At 35.3% G+C, this 25,324-nt stretch overlaps 1 pseudogene across 1 annotated transcript in view; it reads left to right on the forward strand.

Annotated features, from left to right (window-relative positions):
• Positions 1–25,324, forward strand: part of LOC149541328 (tyrosine decarboxylase 2-like) — a 222,713-nt pseudogene that overhangs the window by 86,128 nt on the left and 111,261 nt on the right. Inside the window, exons 5-6 of the transcript XR_016355325.1 lie at positions 12,844–12,979; positions 13,489–13,548. The product of XR_016355325.1 is annotated as a tyrosine decarboxylase 2-like (transcript). The remainder of the gene's footprint in view (positions 1–12,843; positions 12,980–13,488; positions 13,549–25,324) is intronic.

Here is a 25,324-nt window from a genome sequence, read left to right on the forward strand (position 1 = left end):
AGTGCCCACAATGACATCTGAAAGCAGTTTTCTCAATATCCTGTTCACGGACTCTGATCTGGTGATATCCTGTTCTCAAATCAATTTTCGTGAAATAACAAGCCCCATGCAATTCATCTATCAACTCATCAATGCGAGGAATGGGATACCTGTTCTTAATGGTTCTCTTATTTAATTCCCTGTAATCAACACACATCCGAAGAGTTCCATCCTTCTTTTTTACCAAAACAATAGAAGATGCAAAAGGTGACTTACTTGGTCGGATGTGCCCCATAGCTAGCAACTCCTCGATGGTCCTTTTGATCTCATCCTTGAGTCGCTTTGGGTGTCGATATAGTGTGATCATGATAGGCTTAGCACCTTCCTCCAGCTCAATAACATGCTCAATGCCTCTGTCCGGTGGCCTGCCTGGTGGAATCTCACTGAATACCTTTTCGTACTTAATCCTTAATTTCTGAATATCAGGATGATATTCCGTCTTATGTTGCTCCTCCTGTGTTGGTGTCAAAGTACAAACTGCTGCCCACTCTATATCATTATGCCTAGTTAATCTCTCCAGCCGCCTAAATGAGATAGTCCTGATGTCTCCATTACGGATAGCCTTAAGCACATGAGTCCTACCATTCACTTCGAATTGTATCTCCATATCCTCTAGTCTCAGGGTAACCACCTTCAATGAATGTAGCCACTGCATTCCAAGTACTATATCCATGTCACCCATGTTGACCACATGATAGTCCGCCTTAAACTCATAGTTGTTCAGGCGCAAAGGTAGATCTCGTACCATCCTGTCACAACGAAGAGAGTATCCATCAGCTACCTTGACTCTTAGTCCCACGAACTCCTCAGTAATGAGTCCACGCTTCTCCACGAATCGTGCATCAATGAAATTATGTGTGGCACCTGTGTCCAATAATGTAATTACCTTCTGCCCAGCCAAAACTCCCCGAAGTCTGAAAGATCCCTCTCTCTGGATACTAGACAGTCGTGCTTCCTGTAAATGTAGCTCTGTTCCCTGCTGTTGCCCTGCACTGTCTATCTCTTGCTCTCCCTCTGCTTCATCAGGATCCTCATCATGATGTTCTGAACTATCTGAATCTGAACCTTCGTAATAAGCCCACATTGCTCGGTTGGTCTTCCCTTTTGGCCTCATAGGACAGTGATGGCCATACTCATACGGGCCTTTGCAATAGAAGCATAGCTTCTTCCTACGCAAGTCATTAAGTGTCTCCTTGTCCAACCTCTTACTTTCCTCCTTAGGTAGCTGTGTCTCTCTATGAAAGTGTTTCCTGTCCCTATCTTTTCCTAAAGGGAAACTCTTTGCCTGGAATTTATTTTTAGAAGCTGAAGAGGAATCCATGTCACGAGCTTTCTTAATGGGTTCCTGCAAAGTGGGAGGGTTGAGAGCTTTAATCCACCCTCTCAACGGATCAACTAGCCCATCCATAAATAAAACCAATAGCCTCCGTTCAGATACATCTGTTACTAACACTGCAAGTTTCTGAAACTCTGAAATGTATGTTTCCAATGATCCCCATTGTTTAAGCTGAGCTAACTCCTTGAAATGGAGTTCTGGATCCTTCTTATCAAAACGTTCAATCAGTCTCTCCGTAAACTCCACATATGAGGTAATGTGTGCATGACCCATAGTGATCATACCATGATGCCACCACTCGTGTGCTAACCCATCCAGGTGAATTGCTGCATACTTAATAGCTTTTTCCTCAGACATAGGGTTCAATTGAAAGTATGTGTCAAGTTTTTGAACCGAAGCTCTTGCTGTAGACTTCCCCAAGCCATCATAATATGGTAACTGAAGTTTCCCTACTTTCTTTCGTAACTCATAGCTCTGAGTCCTGTCATGTCCACGGGGCATATGCTTCATCCGCACATCCATATACTCTCTAAAGGTGATTGCAGCTGTAAAATCTGGACCTCCTGCTTCCCAATCTCTCCTCAGCTGATCCTGTATGTCAATGATCTGGGGTTCTGGTACTGGCTGCTCTGGAGCTCTAGGAAGGAACGTGGGAATCATAGGTCTCGAACTCACTGTCCTAGCTTGTTGGGGTGCATGACCGAAATTGTTCCCAATTTGTTCGCCTCCATTATGTATCCCATCCTGATTATTCCCATTCTGATTGTTACCATTTTGATTATTTCCTCCACCTATGTTAGCGTTCAACCCCATTTGACGAGCCATCATCTGCATCATAAGCTCCATTCTCTGATTCTGTTCCTGTGCCCTTTGTTCGACTAATCGCTGTCCCTGTGCCAAGGTGTCTAATAACTGTAAAAATCTTTCCTCTTGCTGATCTGGACCGGCATTCCCGCCTCTATCCATATTGTAGTCGTAGTCTTCATCAAAGAATACCTCCCCTGTGTCTGTATGACTGGATTCTATCTCCACCTGTACAGATGAGCTAGACTGTTCGCTCTGCAGGTCTGAAATCCTATCTTGTCTTGCTTTGGTATTGCGGAAATTATAAAGCCTCTGTCGCATGCTCATAAATGTTTTGATTTTAGTGTTTTGACATTTCGTCAAACACTTTCCCTCCTATCCAGCTGTTCCAAATTCCCTATAAGACCTCCACAGGATGGCAGGACTTATAGCTCTGATACCATTGTAATGACCCTTACTATAAAGGCCACTGAAGCCCTCAAACTGGACTTAGGAATTTTGTCAAACAGTTGGCATGTAACCGAATAAGGCTGCAATATTACTAATTGTTGTACAACAAAACCTCAATATATGATGCCAATAATGTATGAACAACAATTCCAAATTATAACACTACCAATCTAAGAGATAGATGACAATATGAAACTCAAATATGAAGTCCAATGCAATTCTGATTTTATGACAGCAAATAGAATTGATTACAATGAGAGACTGTCACAACTATGCACTTCTAACACATCAAGCTCTTGACAATGCAATGTTATGACATGAACAATAACCCAGTTCAGATTTGGAATGCAAATGATGAAACTTTTACAATAGTTATTAATGATTGGAAATAACTATTTATGCAATGACAGTGCTAACTGTTCTAATGCAGAACATGCAATATTTTGGCAATCAAAACTTCAGTTTGTGCACCTGGAATAGCTCCAATTTTGCCGGATATAAATGCTGAATTGATGCCACTCGAAGACCTCACAATCTGCCCCAAACCGACTCACAAAATTGCTGTTGCTGCTCAACTGACAGGGCCGTACAGGTACGGCCTGGTACGGCTGCTAGATAAAAATATTGCAGCGTTTTTGTCACTCCAAAAGCAATAAATCTGGGCGCCTAGGGTCGCTGAATAACCCCCTAAAATATGAAATTCATCCGTCAAACCAATTAGGAGTTATGAGCAAAAACGTGGGTCCAAACCCTTGACTGGCAGTCTGAAAATAATGCACAACTGTGTCTACAAACCCTGTTAATCAATCCACAAATGCTAGGGCACAACTGAAACCCTTATTCCAACCAAAGTAAACCCTTATAACTGAATCTCAATGAAGTCCAAATGAGATGGCTGAATTACCAACTCCTCATGCAACAATTCAGGTGATATTTCACACCCTCAAAGTCGCCAATCCAAGGGAGTGATTCGTTCCCAAAGATCAAATAATAATTTGCAGACCCAAGAGACTACAAATTTGCTCCACAATGGAAGAAGTAGAAGAAATCTCAAATCCAAGCATGTCCAAAATGAGAGGCCCAACCCTCTGTTTATTCACTTTTTTAAGAAGGTTCTAGAACTTCTAGAAACATCCTTTATAAAATCTCATTATAATGCACTTTTTATCATAAAGTAATTTTATAAAATAAAAAGTGCAACTCAACATAAAATTATAACATGTAGGCCCCAATAACACATAATAATAAAATATAACCTCTTAACACTTCTTCAAGAGCAAGATATGACCATCTGATCCGCAGAATTGACTCTCTCTCCACACCATTTGCCTACGAGAGTCTGGAATAGGAAAAATCCATGATCAATGTCATGTCGAACTAAAGAGGGGACATTACAATAGTTATTTCCAGTCATTAATAACTGTTGTAAAAGTTTCGTCATTTGCATTCCAAATCTGAACTGGGTTATTGTTCATGTCATAACATTGCATTGTCAAGAGCTTGATGTGTTAGAAGTGCATAGTTGTGACAGTCTCTCATTGTAATCAGTTCTATTTGCTGTCATAAAATCAGAATTGCATTGGACTTCATATTTGAGTTTCATATTGTCATCTATCTCTTAGATTGGTAGTGTTATAATCTGGAATTGTTGTTCATACATTATTGGCATCATATATTGAGGTTTTGTTGTACAACAATTAGTAATATTGCAGCCTTATTCGGTTACATGCCAACTGTTTGACAAAATTTCTAAGTCCAGTTTGAGGGCTTCAGTGGCCTTTATAGTAAGGGTCATTACATCAAACAAGGCTCCTCCAATCGTTAATTCAGAGAACTCTTGTTCTGGAATCCGTAGGCAGTTCACTACCGCTTGCCTATCAATTGAGATTAACACCATTTGATCAGGCAGTAAGATTTGCTTCGTATCTAGGTTATAGTGATTGATACATTCAATAATTAGCTCCGGGGCTTGTACTGCTACGAGAAATCCTGCTGCTTCTACCAGCCCACTTCCTCGGAGTTTCTCCGTTATGGGATGGATTGGTTTTGTCCTCAACCTTCTTTGGAAATCTTGCATGTCAAAGAAACGGAGTGAAGTGTCTATGATATTATGCCTTGTAGACTTGATTCCACCCAATACATCAAATCCAACAAACCTTGTTGCCATCTCGACTGAGGTAGAGATAAATTGGAAATCTTAAAACTCAAAATAGGATAGAGAGTAGAACTTTGTAACTGTGGGAATTTCGGAATCAATAGTCAACTCAACAGCATAACAGTTCAAATAAATAAGCAGTAGTTTGAAAATCCGTTATGTTCATCTCTATATAGAAACCCCAATCCACCCGTTAATCTTTAAGATCCGCGCCACACAAACGAATTAAATGATAAATCCGTTAGATTATTAAATGTGGAGGTTACAACGGATTCTTTCTTGTCTTTTCACTATTTTCGTTGGCCCAACAGGTGCTTTCCTTTATTACAGTTTTACTCTCCCGTTTTTCACCAAGTTGCGGAGAATTAAGAATGGAGTACTCTGTGAGTAAAAATCTGCTCAATTAGATTTTGAATAGAATACCTTCCTCAATGTGATCAACATGCTTCCCTTATCTTTTTTAGCCTCCCACAATCGATTTGTCAAATAACCATGCTTGGAAGAGTGATTTTCTGTTGGATGCGGAAAACTGCCTTCAAGGGTAGAAAGCCCGCTGAGGAGAAGGCGATTTCCACTTTTCCGCTTGTGCCCTCGTTTTACCTTCTCTACCCTAATCACTTTATTTTAAGCCTCTAGAAAATATAAAATTGGCTTCGCAAGTGAAAGATGGGACCCACTGACCCGCTTACGTTTCCACAAATGCCTTTTCGAAAAACTGAGTTCTTGGTTCGAAACCCGCCGAGGAGAAGTTGTTTCTGAGTTTTCTGCCGATGCCCGTTTTTATCATCTTAGTGAGTTTTGAAAGATTCCCGCGGTGAAAACATGGCAATACTTGAATGATCTATCCATAACATAATTCGCTTCTCTTCATTTAAGCTCACAAATCGCATTTGTGAATCTCGGCGGAGTTTCACCTTCAGGGTGTGTAAACCCCCCAAGGAGAAGACAAAACTGGATTTTCCGCCAGTGTAACTTTCCATATGTTTGGAACAACATGAGTTGCAAGTAAGTTCATATGAAGTAACATAATTCAAGAATCTCCATCGAGCAAGGTCCTAGACTAACCAAAAGACTCGTGATGATAAAGAAAACCCACCCGGCCATACAATGCGGGAGAAGGGAAAAGATGAAAACCCGATGGAGATACTTATCACTTGAGGAATAAAGGACCGATTCGACCCGACTAAATACAATACAAGTTAATCTCCACTTAACAAAATTGGTACATGGTAAAAAGTGGGGCAACACAACTCTTTGTCTTCACTAGGATCCATAACTAAGGTGGTAGCTAGCTTTGAATTCTCAGAGGAATGTATTTACATCTACAATCGCATCCAAGAGATCACGTTATCATTTCAAACATCTATGTACCACACTGTAGCGTAACAGTCCGGGAGTCATTTCTCATCGAACCATTTTGTTAGACAAATCCAATCTTGAACGTCCTTCTCTTGTAGAGGTCTCAGCAAGGATGTAAGCATCGACTTTCTCATTTGCTGATGATAGTTTAAGAATGTGCCTTTACTAGATGGTGTGGCCTAGGCACTCCTTGATAGAAGGTACTGATGCCATGGCTTAAGTCTAATTGATCACATATTGGATGCATTGGTGCACATATATGAACATGACATTCAGCAAGATACCACTTATTTGAGGGTTCATTAGAGCTATTCATTCGAAACTATCATTGAGTCCACGGTGAGGCTACCAATTTGGTATTGTGATGGAGGGCATTGATTGAACACATTGCAAATACATTCTACAAAAAGGCACGCCCTTAGGGTATTTTATTGAACATATCACTAGTTGTCTTCAGAATTGACATATATGGACCTTGTTTTGCAAGCTAAAATTTCCATTTTGGCACCGTGGGTCACGAGAATGGAGGTGGTGGGTGACACTTCTATCTTGGTTGAACATTCTATCACACAATCCTTGTTTATAGCTTATGCCTCCACAATTTCCATGCATCTCGACCCGAGCTCTAAATCTCCTGAATCCACTTGAAAGTTGGCGGATTCCTATTTGGCATTTTGTCGAATATGTCATAGGAAAAGGTGGAGTTATCATAGCATTAATGACATGCTATGCACTTTATTTAAGTGATGTAAGACTTTAACCCTTTACAAGGGAACAACTTCTTGCACAATATTTTATATTCAGTTCGCCCTCTGATCAATGATTACTTCTTTGTGTTTGGATGTTCCATCAAGGAAAATAAACAAATGAAATTTCCAATAAAAATTGCCTATTCATTGCTAACAAGTCTTTGATGTATTGGGTCAAGTTGATTGCTTTTTCCGTGAATCCATGTTTCCTTTTCTTCTCTCTGTGGCTCGAAATGTCAATCCCCGGACATCGTCATAAGGAACTCTTAGCTTAATGCTTGGGAAAATCACCTCCTTTCTCATTGGCACTTTAAGCGAGTGATATCTTTGACATAATCGAATTGGCTATCTTGGGAGTGGGCATAGTACACGGTGATCATCGTATGATATGTGTTTCCACCATGCTCATGCTTCCTCAAAGCATTATGTCAAACAGATATTGTGTCTCATATTACACATACCATGTCATGGATACCAACTTCATATCCAGTTTCTATCGCTACCTTTATGCAATACAAATTTCATTAAACCACTCACGCTAAGTGACATGCTACTGACGATTTGTGAGTCTACACAAGGTTTTCATAAACTCACGCACACCCCACATGCCTTGAATTTGATGGCTTCTCATGACTTCATATTATCCAATGGGCTATCCTTGATGCTAACTTCGGGAGGCATTCTGTCAAACAGATTGTATGTCTGGTCTTGGGCATATGCAAAACCCATTTGTGCAATATGTTGTGGCTTCTCATCCTCAAACTATCATGCCACTTTTATTTGCATGTTAAGAATATACAAGGAAAATGTGCAAGAGTTTGGTGGTTTCCTGCGAGGGGGAAAGGGTGCATTTGGTTCAGAATCTATTATAAATATATACATTTCCTATCATACACGTCTCCCATCCCTTTGAGGTAATTTATCTCTCGATTCTTAACCTTCATCAACTGGAAAAAGAGGTTGATAGCCATCTCCAAAGCATGTGTTTTGGACTCCAATCTTAACCTTTTTTTATTTTGGAGGTTAAGGTTAATGGTACAAAACGCATGTTTGAGAAGTTTATCTTAACTATTTTTCTTGGATGAGAGGTTAAGGTTTTAGATAAAAATGCTGCAGATATAGGTTGGGACTGAGTATGTAGTGGCTAGCATTTGAACCCATCCCATAGCCATGTTGTAGATAGGACCACTCTATTGTTGCTCTCACTGAAGATTGTGTAGAGAAGAAGATTGGTAAGGTAAACAAGGTATGATATATATTTAAAATTCTTGTTTCTATTTGAAGATATTGTAGTATAGTTATATATATATACACACACACTTGAGATAGGGATTAATTTAAAGTCATCAATGATTAATAATTAATAAGATTAATTGTCATTATGGTTACACATTTTTTAGGATAATTAGTGTAATCAAAGGAAAATTTATAATTATTATTGAAAAGATGATAATAATAATCTATTTGAATATAATATATGTATATATGTTCAAAGTATAGATTTTATCTATATTTTATTGGAAAGAGCTTATTTTGAGAATTAGATTTGTCTCTCTCTTATTTGCATTTCAATAAATACTATAAGAGCTATATGCCTTGATCTTTTCCTTTGAGAATGTTATTGTTGGTAGAGGGAGATTAAGTTTTAGAGGGAACTTGACATTTCATTATGGGTAACCTTGAAAGAGAGGGAGTGAGATAGAGGATATGATTTAGTCAACATTTGGTGATCTTGATCATATTGATTCAGAAGGAGTAAACCATGACAAGATGGATTCTCCAATGATCAATAAATTGTCATAGTCAAGAGGACAGTGATTCATACATCGTGACCATGTGATTTTAATGGGCCTACCCCTGCGTACATCATGAGGAAGTGACAACTTCCACGTGATCATCACTTGTATTTGAAGACGTTGTAAGGTGACGATCTTACAATAACTTGTATTATGAGATCAAACAAATTGAGTAATTGGTGAATGTCTTGCATCTCAATATTCTGGAAGACCATTACTCAGAGTGTTTGGTGAATGTCATTGATATTCTGGGAGGTCAATACTCTTGATATCAGGTGTGATATCAAACCTTATTTTTGAGTAATTGGTGATTATTGTATGATATTCTGGGAGACCAATACTCGTGATATCAGATGTGATATGACACCTTATTTGAGTACTTGGTGAATATCGGATGTCGATATTCTAGGAGACCAATTCTCTATATCAGATATGATATCAAAACCCTATTTGAGTAACTAGTGAATATCATATGTTGATATTTTGGAAGACCAATACTCATGATATCAAATGTGATATCTAAATGTTGAATATCTTCTGATCAAAGACATTCTTATATTGAGGAGATATATGATCGTGTTTATCCTCCCTAGCTAAGAGGGAGTGTTGATGTGTGGTAGCTTTAGTTGGATAAACCTATATATATAATTATCTATGAGATATAGTTATATATGTGTGTTTATTATTATATGAGATAAATTAATATAATAATCATATATATAACTATGGTTATATTTATTATTAATTAATTAATTTAATAATAATATTATAACTATGGTTATAATATTAATTATTAATTAACAAACATGTCTATTCATAGCTTGCACTTATTTATATGAGGAGAGTTGCCATTGGAACACACATACCAAGAATATGGCAGTGCTTAGTACATTTGCAGCAATCCTCGAAATCTAACATCAACCTTCTAACCTCCTTGTACAAAGTTGTCTCCAATAAAGTGTTAGATTTACTCTGAATCAATATGATCAAGGTCATTAAAAGTTTGACTGAAGCACAAATTTAGTTTTGCACAATATTTGGTAGCATGTTCAAGTATCTTTTCCTGCAAGAATGTAATTCAGGCAAATAGCTCTTTATGGCATGTATAGAAATACAGTTAAGAGAGAGACTACAATGGGTAGATAAATGTAATACTCAAAGATAAGAAATACCTATATGCACATAAATGGAAGATCTCCCCTAAGTGGGAATGAAACATTGTTTATCATTCCTTCCCACAATGTGAAGTCCCCACTAATATTTTTGAACAATTTTGCATCACATTCAAGTATGGAAAACTTCTTAGAATATGATTACTCTTTTAATCACTATTGAATTACTGTCATAAGATCATCTGAACGACCAATCTTGATCTTAGAACAAAGTTCCACTGCAGTTTGCTCCCTCTTAATGGAAGAGCCCCTTGTCTATCTTTATTTCATAGTCTTGTATGTTATCACTCACCAGCATTCCTAATGCATCATTCTTCCTCTGCTCATCAACATCCTTGATACAAGTTGCTCCAATGAAGGTCCATATGCATAAAATAAAAGGATGATTTAGATTTGAAACTCTGATGATGTCCCTTCCTTGACATCTCTCGTCTAAAGATGGTTCAAGTAGAAATGGGACATTGGTTATCCTTAGCCCCCCACAATGTAAATTCCCACTCATTCCATTTTATAGAGTCAGAACATTTCTTCCAATTTGCTTTAGAAGTGAGCTTGTAATCCGTCCGTGATCTCAGTGTATATTTGAATTTTGTAAGGACATGATCATTGGTATCCCTCAAATTATCTCCATTGAATGAAGTATAAGTTGTCATAGATTGAATGAATGAAGTATAAGTTGTTACAGAGAAAAAAAACTCTGCCCTCCATGCTATTCCAAACCTCTAAAAGCATCCGGCTTAAGACTTTTGTATTTTGGTTCCATAAGATATGCAGTGACTATACTGATGTTTGGAATGACGGTTTTGTCATGTTCAAGAAATCTTGGCAAATTAACATGGACAACAACAATCCCATAAGAAATATTGATTATTGGACAAGGTAGCTATATATATAGGAGCGACTCTATTACATCAGTGTTGTAGTATTATAAAGACATAGCCTGCTTTCAAATGCATGACAGTTCAGCAAAAATATTCCATGTTAGCCAATCTTATTAGGCGGTTCCGATTTGAGAACTGTTGAAATATTCCCATGTAATCATTGTATGTGCTCCAAAACAAACACAGTTATCATCGTATAATGTCTGAAAAGCCAAACTGTTAGCCTTCATGAAAACTGATGGAAATATTTATGTTTCTGGATACCTCTTATCAATTTGAACGATATATGTACTATGAGGTTGATGTCAATATCTGTCCACTGACTATATTATGCAAGTATTTATATCACACATGAAGACTTTTACAGGAATTTAATATCAGTTTTGTCTTTGCTCAGACCAAATATTTCATCAAAATCTAGCATTTATATAGTCATGGGCTATTTTGTATATGTCTCTACTTCTACGTACAAATTCATATTGCACTCTCCATACCCTGCACCAAGCATTCCATGAGATGATAATATCTTTAAGGCATTCTATGTAGTAGGGCAAGTGCCTGTTTGTGTCTTCCACATTTAAATTTCTCTAACACCAATATCCTTTCTTATGATCTCTTTGCCACTGCACGACTAAAGACACCATTGTGAACAGTCTCTAGATCTACGTAGATGCCTGTTCTCCAACCCTCTTGATGGCAACTCAGAGTTCAATATTGAAACTTATAAACAAGAAGCCTTTCCAGCTTCTATGTATTCTCCTTACGATTTTCTTCAATAGTAGATCAACAATCTTTTACAACACCACAAGAAACTTGACCCGACTATTATTCCAGAAATGCCACAGTCTGTGAATGTTAATCCCTGCCCAGATTGAAGTTTTGACATAAGTGAATTCACCAACAATACACAGCACTTAGATAGCCATTTCCAGAGGACTATGCTGTATAAACATATTCTCTTCCTTTTCTTAATTTAAGCAGAGCATTCCCGGATGTCTGGAGATTGACGACACTCCACTAATCTGCAGTACCACTAAAATATAAGTCTTAGACTACTATTCCCATTTCTGTTCCATTATTCTCAGTTGTCGTGGATTTAATACTATATATCATGCTCAACAAGGTTTGATTGTTCCCGTGCCTACTATGGATGCTCGATAGTATGAGATCACCATGAATATGAGCAAACTCCTTCCAAAATAGTGAATCCTTTCAAAACTAAATAATCAAGAATCCATGCCAGCATGGTAGACAGGATTTGCGGTAAGGTCGATCTGCTATATGCAATAATCTGAAACTACATTCCCATGCTTTTCCTTTCTCTTATGGTGGGATTCCATTGGGGGGCTAAAGCTTCTATTATTCAGGAAGTGGAGGTCCTACGAAGAATTTGTTTTGCTATAGGAAGTTTTGGAATCTTTTCTTAGAACATTGGAGCTCCTACTTTTCAGGCTTGCATATTTGAGTGGGTGAAAAAGGGCAAGGGCTAGAAATTGCCCCAGCAACTTAGGAATGTTATGTACCACCTGTCAAACATCTAAGTTTAGATTTTTCTTTAAAAGTAATTTTGGAGGGAAAATGAAAATTTTCCCTTTTTATTATCATTGCAGAGAGCATAGAAGACAAATGTATTGTATTCATGAGACCACCAGCTTCCTTATGTTTTGGAGTTCAGACTTTTAAGCTGAACTGCACTTCAAAATTCATGGGACCAACAATTTTAAAACGTTCTTTATAAATCTCAGCAGCTTCAACTATATTTTTTAGGAAGCTCCCCTCCATGAGACCCCAACCTTATTCTCTTTTAGACTTTTACATTATACTTCTTTCTTTCACTTGGGCTAGTTCAAATTAAATTGTATCAAACATGAAGAAAAAACTAAATAGTGAATGTCTAAATCATTTATGCTCGTCTGTGTATTTTTCTAAGTCACATCTGGTGTTTTGAGTTTATCTGACCACTTTAGAAAGTTTTTTGATCTTCACCAATGTATTGCAGTAAATATCTGTTTACATTCTAAGCTACCTTTTTTTAAGAGACAAATGCAATCGTGAATTTGATTTTCTTATTCAAGTTTTCACGCTCTTGCATTGCATTGCAGATCGCAACAATACATCAAAAAAATGTCAGAGTGCTATCAACAGATTCTTCTACTAATTACGCTTTGTCTATGGACATTGTTCACAAATACATAGAAGCAGATATAAGTGATGGTTTGAATCCTTTTATGTGCAACGGTATGTGAATCATGCGTGGTCTTTTATGAGAGGATTTATTCTCAGTTTTCTGCTTCCACTAGTCCACTGTGAAAGATATATGTCCATTAGATTAACATGATGAATGAAGTGCACATTTCCTTATTGTTTAAAGTTCAAAAGATATAGGGAAACCTTACGCAATCCACAATGCTAAGAAATACAGCATCTGGAACAACTGCAGAATAATTTCTTGAAAATTAAATTTTCAAGCGAACTGTTTTTAAGAATCAGTGTCTTGGACCACACATTGTGGTTCAGGAGGAATGATGAACCACATTTTGTGGCTAGAAACATTGACTTTGTAAATTTTTATGAGAAAGTGTTGTGAACTGTAAATTTTAATAGAGGGCTTCTTGAAGCATAAAAGATATCATATACACTTTTTTCTTTATCATCAACTAATTTGTTTTGAATATCAATCATTACTTGTTTGTCTAATTGTCTATTTGTAAGTTAATTTATAGAAGATGGGGTGTCTAATGTTTCAGATAGGGACAACATCATCAGCAGCTGTGGATCCTTTGTACAAGCTTGCAAAACTAGCAAGGGTAATTTCTTCCAATCAATAAATGAAAACTCTGATGCTATAAAATGGAAAATATCTTTGCATATTTACCCTCGAGTATTGCTATATAAAGTAACTATCATTTATATATTAACATATACAAAAATGTGTACAACATTATATTCTCTTATATAAAGTTTAGTAAAGACCGAAAATTGTCTTCGTTGTTGACATTTGGAAAAATATGTCAGTGCACCATGCATAGTCATACAATTAATAATTCTTTGTTGCCAAGTTTTATCCATAAAAATCAACATGCATTTGTCTACAATTTGGGAGAGAATTCTGATTACAATGCTCACCCCACATGTCACAATATTTTGTATTTTGTACAAACAACTGTGATAGAGGATTCTTACACACATTCAACCCCTCCCTGTTGCCCCCCAACTTCCTGCCATCCTATATACATATATGTAGAAGCCGTATTTTCTCCATCCTTTCCCTTAACTTACAGTTTGGAGTTCTTTTCCTTTTATTTTTTTTCTTGTTTTAATTATCTGAGTCCTGTGGAAAACTTTTAAATCCACCTGATTATTGATAGTCTTATGCATATGAAAAACAGAATAACCCAAGCCAGCTGACCCTCACAACCTCTGCAGGCTCTACCTGCCCCAACTTGACTTGGATTATCCCATGGTGTTCCATCAAAATTTATTTTATATGCAATATCAGGTGGAGGTTCTGGTTGCCCATTTGATATATTCTTTGAGTTGCTTGTGATGTTTTGTTTACAATAATAATGCTTGTGTTTTCCTCATATATATGGAGGTGGCCCCAGATACTATCCTTGGCATGATTTCTATGCCAAAAGAGACAGTAAGTTGTCTCTATCCAAATGCTTTAGGGCTAGACCAAAATACCCTTGAGTTTAGGCAAAATTATATTTAGGTCCCAAATTACCTATATTGCCAATTTAGTATATGATGGCTTCTTTGTTCAAGGGAACATTCTCTCTCTCTCTCTCTCTCTCTCACACACACACACACACACACACACACACACAGAGGTATATGTATATAAATACCTTCTAATGATAACATGTTACCCACTTACTGTAATGTCCCCGCTTTGAATAAAGAATTCAATAATAAAAGAATAAATTATAAATTATAATATAATATAAGAATATGATATATAAATTAGTAAATTATAATATATAATATATTAAATCAATAATATGATTTGTATATTATTTGGAATGAACAAATAAAATATTATTAGTATGATAATAATAAATAAAAACATATTACGCTAATGTATTATTTATAAATAATAATATTGTAATATTGTGTTAAGTTTGTAGTTGCAGTCAAATTGATTCAATCATGAGATACATTATTAATGGTAAATCATCATCAGATAAATATTCTTATATATATTACATATATTATATTATATATATAATAATATTCATATATATATATATATATGGTTATTTATATTATTAATATATTAACTAATGATGATTAAGTATAGAAACATGTCTCTTCATGAGATATGTCTCCTCTCATATTTATGAGTCTTCATATCTGCTTGTGGAGGACATCAAACACAATGGCAATGTTAGTACATTTGCAGAAAATAATCCATGTTACTCAACATGGTATCAGAGCAAGGCGGCAAATGTAAGAAAGCAACAATACGATTCCATTTCTTTGCTGTTAATATGAACGGGTTGAGTGTGATAACTCTGGAGGTCACATATATCTATTTAATATTACCGAGTCGACAAGTTTGTATTTAATGTAGGTCATCTACAGATGTGAGTTTGTCATTAGATGTTTGAAAGGGTGCCCACGATATCATTGCCTTCAATGAATGAATTGTTTGTATTGAAGTTTTTCTTGTGCAGACATCAACGAGATTATTAGGAGTGGAGGCAGATAGACCATCATGCAGATTGTTGGTGTAAATAAGTATTTACTATTTACACTTTACTTAAGTTTACTTAGGATAATGCATATTCATATTAGTTGTCATTTAGACACCTAGGAGTTTGCATATTCATATGAGTTGTCATGTAGACAAACAGTAGTTTGCACTCCAATTGAGCACATGTTGTCTACTACATCTCTCTGTGAGATACACCTTTGCATTCTTATCCTCTCATTGTTGCACATACATTCATACACAATGGAGGATAATCCACCGTCTTGGTGGACATGTGCTTAGTTGTTTCTTATCTCTTTGCATGACTCCTCGACATATCAATTGCCTTTATATACAAGGCTCTTCTATGATGTATTCATCCAATTATCTAATCAATCCATTCTCATTTGATCATAGCTTGTCTCTCTTGTGCTATCTCTTGAGCTTCTAGATCTTGGCATTTCATTCTTTCCCTATTAAAATTCTTTCATGGTACCATAGCTATACCAAATTCTTACACAGATCATAGATAATATTTTTTCAAACTGTGTATATGAGACAAAATGAACCCATTAAGACACTGGTCTGGAGTCATGAATATTTTACAAACCTTAACTATATTTCGGCAAAATCTGAAGTGTTGATGTACAAACGATAATCTGTGAAAAACATGTCGTCTCACGAATAATTTTGATTATAATATTGAATTTGTCTTTAATGGGTAGGCACTCAAATAGATCCAAATGACATGGCGGTCAAAAAATATTTAAAACAATGTAATCAAACATCATGACTTCTATGCTACAACTGTCGAAACACTTAAGCACAATTCTTAAAATAGTATGTTCGGTTTTGAGAACTGTTAGTAACTGCAGCAAAATTGGGCCTACATATGCGTGTCCGAAGTCATTAGAAAATAATTGTGCAGAACAAAATAAAAATATACAAGTTATATATCAGGAGCTGTATATTGTTCTGGACACGAAATTTGCAATTTGCATAAACCATAATCGTGCCTTCAGATGGCTAGGGATCTCATATCAAGGTCGCTGTTTTGACATACTTCATATCCATTGTTGAATCGAGAAATAGATAATCTTGTTCCAATCAAGATGAATTGAAGATGCATCACCAACACTCCATACTTGATAGTATCTAGAGGCCGTGTCCCATGAGAGCTATACACAATTCGTGGCTTTGATAATGGCAGTCTTTGGAGATGTGATACTGTAAAATTGAAAGAGTTGCACTATATTTATGGTGTTGATTGCTGAATGTTTCTGTTTTCTTGACCATGGAGTTTGAAGTCGCATGACATTTGTGATTGTATATGAGAGAGCGAGAATTATAGAGGTGTTGTGGTTTGCAGTATCAATTGAAATGACTGACTGAACAATTTTTAAGCTCCCCACATGATGTTGATGGTTATGAGCCTGACAAACCCAACACATTGGTAGGGCGCACAAATGGACCAAATGGAATTTGCATATTGAGTGTTGATTTGGTTGAATCAGAGGGTATGAATGGGCCTGAATGTTCACAAACTCTGCTGCCAAAGATTAATTTACAGGACCTGAATTTATCATATTATCATGTTGCCTTACTTAGAATGGGAGTCAGTTGAGTAATGAGTTGATGATTGTGTGAAGTTGATAATGACGTGTATGTGTACCACATCCCTTTGCATCTTATGAGGATTCAAAGCTACATTGCTCATAACTGTTGTCAATTCAAATGATTTCCTGTTGAGTGTTCGAGTCAAAGACTTTTGTTTTGGCATGTATCATTGTATTCTTCTTTAGTGTGTGCAAAAATTATTCTGGAAAATACAGAGTATTTGTATTCACTTGTGACTGAGAATCATAAGGCCATTCTAGTGGTATGATTTGATACGACGTGCAGAATAAATGACTGGATCATTCTGGAGTGCAGTGTTCCATTTGATAGACACATAGATATTTCCAGTTTGTGGTATTAATTCTCTGTAGGTTGCTAATTCAAAGTAAGTCTGCAAATCAGGACTGTATCAGAAGTGTTATTCCTATTATTGCTAGAAGAGAAGATTCAAATAGTACATAATCATGCGGAGAGTTCAGTGTAATATAGCAGAGTTCAGTGACTACTAAAACCTACATACACAAAACAAATACCAGAGATAACACCCAAGATTGCATTGAAAATTCCAGCATGGGTCCCTGTATTGGTACGCTGTGTGTGATTCTGGGCTAAGTCTCAGATATCTCCCAGACATCAGTATTATCAGCACTATCATATTCTTCTGAGGCCGCTGATGCTCCTGTAACTAGAAGTATTGACAGAGTCGGAGACATATTTTCAGCAACAGGATATTAGTTGTTATTTCAGATTCATCCTGCAAGGTATGAGGATACTAAGAGTTTGAGAAAGCAATTAAAGAAATTTCAAAGGCACTTATTGAAAGAAACATCACTTCCAACAGATATCGGAGACACTTGTACATGTGGATAAAAACCATCTAGAATTTTGCTATGGCATGTGGTTGGAGATTTGGTTTGGGCTTTAGTATTAATGAGTCAGTTGATGGAAATTGTTTGTACAGATCGTATGGACAGAAATATGATAATGTTAAATGCAACTTGATCGGTCTGTTTGTAAAATCAACTGTACAACTTCATCCACTATTGTTTTTCTCCAAACTGTGTTTATGATATCTTCTATCCAATCAGGATGACACCAAGGTTGGTGTTTCAGACGTGTCTAGGATCCCTCTTATCAGGGAGCAGTTTCTTTTAATAAGAAGAAAGTATTGATCAACTAGGATCTCTACTTTACCAGTTTATCAAGCAGAATCATCAATTTCCACATATATTACTTGAAGCAAACTTCATACGGTTATAGATTGGTAGAATCATCTGAATTAAAAAAAATCAATACAAGGAGTTCCATTTAATCATAAAAGAGGCATAGTGCCTATCATCACCAAGAAAATTATCTCTCTTCACAAATGAAGAGAGTTGATTTGATTTTTCAATAAAGAGATGAAGCATAATTATAAACGTATTCCATGTGACACAAAGTTGTTCAACGATATAAGAGAGGGAATTCTACATTGTGGGGGGAATAGTAAACAATGTTCCATTCCCACTTGAACCATCTTTAGAAAGGAGATGTTCCATTCTCAAATATCTATGGACCCTCATGTGCAGATAAGTATTCTTATCTTTTACGGTTATCTACTCATCGTAGTCTGTCTCCTATTTGTAGTTCTATACATACTATATAAGTATTTTCCTTGATCTTTTCCTTTGTGTGTAGGGATGATCTTGTCAGAAAAGAAGGATGGTACTTTACACATGCTACCAAATATTGAGCAGACTCAATCTTATGGTAGTAGCTCAAAAAAAAAGCTGTGATCTAGAATTCATTAGTCATCTGAAGATCAATGAGGCTCTTGAAGAAAATATCCTTGAGGATTGAGATCATGAGTATCCTTCTACAGTAAGAGGGAGTATGACACTTCTTCGAAGGCAACATAGGAGCTTAGAAGATTGATACCCAGAGGCAGTCTAGAAATATATCTGTGTTATTGCATGATTTTGATGGGCCTTCTCTTGAGTGCATCATGAGGAAGTATTGACGTATCACTAGAAAATTTGAAGATTGATATCAGATTCAGAGTGAGTCTGACAAGAATCCTTGGGGGAAGAGAGCCTCTAAGGGAGTAACTACTGGACTTGCCTTCCCAGGATCATTGTTCAGAGGGAGAATTTTGAAGTGTAATCCTTCGTGAATGATATCTTCTCTATTACGAGAAGGTCTAAGTGAAATTCCTTGTAATGCATTCTTCTGTATGAGAGAGAATTGAGGTGAAAGCCTTTGTACCACCCTTTGACTTGGTTCATGGTGGTTACTATTTCACATATGATATTTAATGAAAGGTGATGATTTTTCATTGCCATATATAAATAGAAGGTAACCATTGTAAGGTGACGCTCTTATAAATGGTAGACATGTTATCATGACAGACTTCATTAAGTTGTTGTCCCAGAGTGCTAGAAGTCATGATAATGAACATATCATGATCAAACTTCATTAAGTTGTTGTCCCATAGTGCTAGAGATCATGATACTTATTATGATAGAGACCATGACATTGTGATTTCTTGTTATCTAATAGACTATATTAAATTGTTGTCTTGGAGTGCCGGAAATCAGATAACTCATATTCTTCTAGGATATAACATATTCTTTTGGTAGGCATCAAGGATTTGATGCCAGTGCACATACCAAAAGAATATACATATGATGAATATTATATGATTGATATTTCTTGTTGAATCATACTTCGCATTATATCGAAAGATAACATTTAAGTTGATGGATTTATGTTGATATCCTTAAGTATGCCATTCCAAGAATATCATACTGAGATGATATCTCTTTATATACTCAAGAGCATAATGTGTTCTATATCAATCCTCCCTAACTAAGAGAGATTGTTAAGTTTGTAGTTGCAGTTAGATTGATTCGATCATGAGATACATTGTTAATTGTAAATCATCATTAGATAAATATTTTTATATATATTATATATATTACATATATTATATTATATATATATACATATTTTTATTTTTATTATTAATATATTAACTAATGATGATTAAGTATAGAGACACGTCTCTTCATCTCCTCTCATATTTATGAGTCTTTGAATCTGCATTTCGAGGACATCAATCACAATGGCAATGTTAGTACATTTGCAGAAAATGGTCTATGTTACTCAACAATATACGAACAAACTAATAACAATAAACATATTATAATAACATGACTAAAAGTCACAACCCATCTAAGAGATACAATCTATCTATTGGGGCACATATACATAAGGCAACATCACAAAATAGTCAGAGCATGGAGAAGAGAAGAAATAAAAGGATACAAAAATGAAATTATCACAGTAATTATATACAGCATGACATATGGACAGAGACAAGGAGGAATAGATCAGAAATGATTGAAATGCCAGACTATCCCAATTGGACAAGATGACTCCACCGGCAGTAATAGGCAAGACTGGATAAGCAGTGAATATGAATGATTCATCTACAGATTGTCAGAGCAGTCTTAAGGACATAGCACTCGATATTGCAGCAACTGATATCATACGGAGGACATTTTAGATGGGGCAAATCAATACATACCACAGATGGAAAAACTATTTATACACTTGTAATCATTTGGCATGAGGTATATCTGCATATTACTATCAAAGAACATATGAATCTTTAATTACTATCAGACAATAATCAAAGAATGATGAAACTCCATATCTCAAAAGCAACGTCCCTGCAAAGGCAATCAATAACTCATATTCATCATAATCAATTCACACCAGACTCGAATAGATAAGCATTGGTGGCAAAACCCGAACAAATTATCCAGAAGCTTATAAACAATACGAACTAACAAATAATGTCAGTTTGAGGAAATAATGGAATAGATGTTAGATAAAAATTGTGAAGGAAGTCACCATAGTACCACAGAGGACACCGACTAAATAGCACCTTACATTGAATGAAGATTCAATAATAAGAATCAGAATATAGATGAATGTGGCACTCAGAAAATGAAAAGATAAAGAGTCTTAACCAGCAACAGGAGGAACTTACAGACAAAGGAAATCATTGATGAACAGTCAAAATTCATACACTATAGCACCTATGTTTTGAGATGATCAGCAAATTCGCAAATTAATATTCAAATATGTGTACGGGGTTCCTAATAATGGTCGACCAGGGTCTCTATGTTATGACTGAAGACCATCTAGGTGAGACATTGACTTGGCTGCAAAAGAGACAACAACTTGACAGCAACATGACAGTAACGATTGAAGACAGCAACTTGGAAAGATTTTGTTGATCATGTTCAGGAGGAATAAGGATTGGAAGTGATCAAATATAGAAGAATGATAGAAGATGAAAGAACATAGTTGGCACCAAAATCTGACTCAGCATTGTGATATTCAACCCTAACTTTCCAAGATGGCAGACAGAGATAAGTCTTTTTTACGTGGCAGTCCACAAAGGCGAATAAACAAGAGAATTAACTCAGTGAAGAGGAAGAAAGTCATCACACATAAGACAAAGGAGGCACAGGAAACATAATCATCAAATACTTGTCTTACTATTTGTATCCCATATTGAATCTATGTTGGAACAATAGTGAAATGATTTTGAATTACTGTCTTTGTCTCTTAAACTGTTATATCCTATTATTCATATATAATCGCACCAAGAAGCTTATTTCTGTACAAAGGAACAAATGTATTTGAACACTAATATTTCAGATCAGAAGTGCATTCTAGAGTCTATAGCTGATTAAGTAAAGAGGGTACCCATTCCACCCAGTATAAGACTAATGACAAACAAATGCATTGGAGATAAGGGATGTCAGAAAGTAGTGATAAACATAGAGAATCTAGAGAATAAATAAGAGGGAGTATTATATCAGTATGTGAATGATCATCTTGAATGGGATTTTAATTAATAACTGTGACAGACCGTCAGGACTGGGACAGTCTTACCTTGACTAATAATAGAAGAAATTACTCCAAAGGCTCATAGACCTATAGTCAGTAAATGATTTGGATGGGAATAAGAAATGAATCTGCATACATCATCGAATATAGGGAGAATAAGCTGATTAAAGGACACTTGTCCACATACTTGCAAAATATAGAAGGAATAATATAAACCCTTAGGACAATTAAACTATCATTTGTGAATAATACTTTATGGTGCAGTGGTTCAAACAAGATAAAGATATCAATATTTTTCACATAGAAAGATGTATCAAAAAATTAAAATGATGGAATTGAGTTCCATATCTGTTAATGTTTGGTAGCTTCTGTTAGATAACTCTATGGATATACATGTAATTATATATGAGATATAATTCTATGTGAGATATAAACTTATTATATGTGAGAAATATATATATATATATATATCTATATATAACAATAATTAAGTTTATATAAATTAATTATTTGATTATTGAATAGACATGTCTATTCAATGACCTATGCTCAAAATAAATGAGAGGATGTTGCATATGGAAAACATATACCTCAATAGGCAATGCCATTACATTTGCAGCAGATCTAGAAAACTCAACATGGTATCAAAGCCAAATTGCAAGTGTAAGAAATGATTATTGGCATTTGTCATTGAAATAATTTATCACACATGAAAGGAAAGTAAATGAAAAAACAATGAACTACTGGAGAATAATGTGCGCATCAACAAGTGTCATATTTGGATGATTTAGATTAGAGAAGTTGATATGGAAAATTTAATAGTGATTTACTCTAATCTGCTCAAAATTTAGACCAGTGATACAGAGTAAATGGGTGAAAGTGAAGATAATTTCATATTACAATGAAGATGCGAACATGGCTATTTTAATACACATAGTCAATCAAGTTATATTAATTCAAAATGTGGATGTGAGGGAGGAATGCCTTCTTGTTTCAGATGTTAAACTTTGTGAACTTATACGAGTCTGAATGTGATTTGGTCCTAAAATATTCGATATATCCCTTAGAAGCATGAGTTTTAATATTTTACTCTGGTTATGTACGAATTTGATTATAAAAGAAATGCTTCTATTGGTCTTACAAATCACAGCAATTGGTAAAATAAAAAGGCACTCCAAGATCTCCAAAGAAAATCTAGAGATTTGATGTATGTTCGGCTTGCAAGATCTACACCAGATGGGAAAATCTTTTGGAAGAATTCCACATCAGACAGTCTTGTTTCCTAAGAGGTTGAAGATTAGGAAGATACATTTTACATGAGAGAATATCATATAGATACGAAAAAGTTTTCATTGAAGAGACAAATACAGAAGCCGATGGAACCACCAGCCAAGCGACCGATGAGTTCTTTGATATCTTACAAAGAAAAGCTAAGAAGGGGACTATTCTTGGAGGAAATTTTAGGCATGCAACACCTCATTGTGTCCGTGCACCTTTAGATGACCTAAAATGGGAATAATATATTTTAAATCAATTCTCTAAGTAACACGGTTGAATGGAAAGAGGAAAAGTACAAAATAAATTCTTGTTGAAGGTATGATATATTTTATGTTTTATTCTAATGTTAAAACTCAATCAATTCATACTATATGTTATATGTTATGAATTAATTCATAATATATATATTTGATATGTGATATCAAATGAATTGATTATTACTAAGTGTTATATTATGAATAAAATTAAGTATTATGTTATCTTAATTTTTGAAAATATAAAATAAAGAGTTATGGTATAATTATTTATGTCGTTGTTAGTAATATGCATGAGTTAAATTACTAAACATCAAACTAATGGTATCATTCTTATTTTATATCTCTATATGAGCTATTTGCCTTGATCTTTTCCTCCGAGAATGTTCTTGCAAGAAAAAGAGGGAGATTAAGATTCAGAGAGAGAAGACTGAGGATGCTATTTGGTTAACCTTTAGTGAACCTGATTTTATTGATTAAGAGGGAGTAAACCATGCTGAGATGGTTTTTATAATCATCTATAAGTTGTCACAGTCCAAGAGGACTGTGACCATGCGACTTTTATATGGGCCTATCCCCTATGTACATCATGAGGAAGTGACGACTTCCAAATGATCATCACTTGTAATTGGAGAAGTTGTTGTAAGGTGCTGAGCTTACAATAAACTTGTATTATGAGATAAAATAAATTGAGTAAATGGTGAATGTCTTGTATCTCAACATTTTGGGAGGCCATTACTCTTAGAGTACTTGGTGAATATCAATGATATTTTGGGAGGCCAATACTCTTGATATCAAATGTGATATCTAAATGTTTTGAGTAAGTGGTGAATATCATTAATATTCTGGGAGGCCAATACTCTTGATATCAAATGTGATATCAAACCTTATTTGAGTACTTGGTGAATATCGGATGTCGATATTCTAGGAGACCAATACTCTTGATATCAAATGTGATATCAAACCTTGTTTTTGAGTACTTGATGAACATCGGATGTCGATATTCTGGGAGATCAAGACTCTTGATATGAAATGTGATATCATACCCTAGTTTGAGAAATTGATGAATATCATATGTTGATATTCTGGAGATCAATACTCTTGATATCGTATGCTATATGAAATGGTGGAAAACCTCTAAGATATCCTTAATATTACCAATGGTGTAATATTTGTGTTGTGTTTATCGTCTCTTGCTAAGAGGGAGTGTTAATGTTTGGTAGCTTCTGTCAGATAACTCTATGGATATACATGTAATTATATATGAGATATAATTATACGTGAGATATAAACTTATTATATGTGAGAAATATATATATATATATATATATATATATATATATATATATATATATATATATATATATATATATATATATATATATATAACAATATTTAAGTTTATATAAATTAATTATTTGATTATTGAATAGACATGTTTATTCAATAACCTATGCTCAATATAAATAAGAGGATGTTGCATATGGAAAACATATACTTCAACAGGCAATGCCATTAAATTTGAAGCAGATCCAGAAAACTCAACAATATCTCATAGGATCGGATAGGGGACATTATGGTGGTATCAGAGCATGATCCTGCCATCCTAAAGGACGAAGCTTAAATAATGATTGTTGTTAGTAGTGAAGTATATGAAAAATGGTAGAAAGATCTTTATGATAGCCATGATTAAATTATACAAGACATTACAAAAGATTTGTGGAAAAAAGTAGAACATTAGCCCTTCGACAAATAATAATCTGAGGACCATCAACACAATTCATTCTACCTTGATTGACATCTATAAATGGCATCCATATGAAGACATAGATG

This window comes from Cupressus sempervirens, chromosome 8, assembly GCF_028749045.1.
Source record: "Cupressus sempervirens isolate cs-2001-9-10 chromosome 8, ASM2874904v1, whole genome shotgun sequence".
Classification (NCBI taxonomy): Eukaryota; Viridiplantae; Streptophyta; class Pinopsida; order Cupressales; family Cupressaceae; genus Cupressus; species Cupressus sempervirens.